The following is a 2,608-nucleotide window of genomic DNA, read 5'->3' as shown; positions in this document are numbered from 1 at the left end:
ATTAGTAATAACTGATGACCAGAATGCAAAAGCTGGAAACAAAACAAGGACTGGTAGTTGTAAATCATAGACCTAGTGACAGATCTGAGTCTGAAACTCAAATGATTAAATTCTGTACAATTAGTTATTTATTTTTTGAAAATACCTTTTTAGAAAACGTCAACTGTGATTATACACATGGAACTCACCTAATTAATGGACTACACAAGAATGAGACTGACTATGTTTGTGGAAAGAATCGCTGGAGAACTCAGTATCAACAGTCAAAAGCAGGCCAGGGAAAACTGGAACACATCACAGAATATTCCTACACAAGTTCAAATTGAAGCAGATGGAAACTGAAAAGTCCACAAGAACTAAAATAGAACCCTGAGTCTATCCCATCTGAATTTAAAAAGCATCTCAAGTTTGACAAGGAAACAAACCTTTCAAATGGGGAAATGATATCTTCAACAAATGGTACTGGCAAAATTGGACTGTTACGCGCAGAAAGCTGACGCAGGATCCACATCTCACACTACACACAAAAAACAACTGAAGGTGGAACAGAGAGCTAGCGATAAAGCCCCAAACCATAAAGATCTTAAGAGACAAAGTGGGACTATGTTTCATAGGCCTCACCTATAGTATAAATAGACTGACAAATACAGCCAGAAATACACAACCAAGAAAGAATAAAACTGATGAATGGGATTTTGTTGTTGTACGTGCCATCAAGTTGCCTATGACTCACAATGACCCTAAGAACAACAGCTCTGAACCCTGTTCTAACCTGAGCCAACCTTATTGTCTTTGACTCACCTATCCTAATTATCTCAGTCACTGAGTCAATCCATCTCACTGAGGGTCTTCCTCTCTTGCATTGTCCCTACACCCTCCCCCAAGCATAATGTCCCTCTCCAAGGATGCCAAAGTATGTCTTTGACCTTCTGCAGCAAATGCTTCAGGCCTTCCTCGGTTTCAGCAAGCAAGGTTGTGGCTGGCTTCTGCATAATGTAGGTTGTTGATGAGTTATCCTCCAATCCTGATGCCACATTCCTCCTCATAAAGTCCAGCCTCATAAACAATATATTCCGCATACAGATTGAAAAGGTGTGGTGATAGAATGCATGCCTGGTGTACACCTTTTCTGATTTTGAACCATGCAGTGTTTCCTTGCTCTGTTCCGACAACTACTTCCTGGTCCAAGTATAGGTTTCTTTCACATGAGCACAATTAAGTGTTATCATTGTTTTTCTGTGTCATCGAGTTGCTTTAGACTCATAGCAACCCTATGTACAACGGATCTGACCTCTGTTCTATCCTGTGCCAACCTTATCGTCTCTTGACACATCTAACCCCGTTACCCCAGTCACTGAATCAATCCATCTCACTGAGGTTCTTCCTTTCTTGCACAGTCCCTCTACCCTCCCAAGCATGATGTCCCTCTCCAAGGACTGTCACTCCTTGCAACATCCCCAAAATATGTCAGATGAAGGCTTCAGAGTCATTGACTCCAAGGAACAGCCTGGTTTCATCCTTTCCAGAAAAAGCCTGTTTGTTCTTCTAGCAGCCCATGGCATATTCAATACTCTTCTCCAGCACGACAACTCAAAGGCATCAATTCTCCTTCTATCATTCCTAGCCACTATCCAGCTTTCTGATCCATAGCAAGTAAAGACTATGGCCTGGATTAGGGGCACTTTTTTCTCCAGAAACATAAATGCAGATTTCACCTGTTGGTATGCATAGGATTCAGATCGACTACATCTGTGGGAAGAATCTCTGGAGAAGCTCATCAGCTGTGAAAACTAGGCCAGGTGCTGATTGTGGAAAAGACCACAAACGACTCTTATGCAAGTTCAAGCTGAAAAATGTACAGGAACCAAAATGTGACCTTGAGTCTATTCTACTTGAATTTCAAAACCATCTCAAGAACAGAACTGAGACCTTAAACACTAATGAGCAAACACCATATGAGCTGTGGAAGGATATCAAGAATATCATCCATGAATTATGCAAAAGGCTATTACAAAGACAGAGGAGGAAGACCAAAACGGATGTTAGCTGAAACTCTGAATATTGCTCTAGAGTGTCAAGAAGCCAAAGCAAAGGGAAGAAATCAAGAAATTAAAGGAACTGAACATAAGATTTCAAAGGGCAGCGCAGGAAGACAAAGTATTATAATGAAATGTGCAAAGAATGAGTCAGATAATCAAAAGGACTGAACTGGCTTGGCATTTCTCAAATGAGTTGAAGGAACCAAAGAACAAATTCAAGCCTCGAGTTGCAATAGTTAAGGATGTTTTGGGCAGAATATTAAATGATACAGGAAGCATTTAAAAATGATGGAAGGAGGTACTGTAACAAAAAGAATTGGCTGACACAGAAGAATTTCATGAAACAACATATGAGCAAGACTCTCTGGAAATGAAGGAAGAAAAACATATGAAGGAAGAATTTCCAGATGCTCTGAAGGAATTGGCAAAAAACCAGGCCCCAGGAACTCAATGGGACCTGTTGTTGTTGTTGTCGTTAGGTGCCATCGAGTCCTTTCCGACTCATAGCGACCCTATGCACAACAGCCCTAAACCCTGCTCTATCCTGCGCCAACCGCACCGCCTCTGAC

The sequence above is a fragment of the Elephantulus edwardii genome, unplaced genomic scaffold (genome assembly GCF_000299155.1).
Source record: "Elephantulus edwardii isolate Elephantulus edwardi_28Jun2011 unplaced genomic scaffold, EleEdw1.0 scaffold00104, whole genome shotgun sequence".
NCBI classification, from domain to species: Eukaryota; Metazoa; Chordata; class Mammalia; order Macroscelidea; family Macroscelididae; genus Elephantulus; species Elephantulus edwardii.
Note: the sequence above shows the minus strand (reverse complement) of the source record.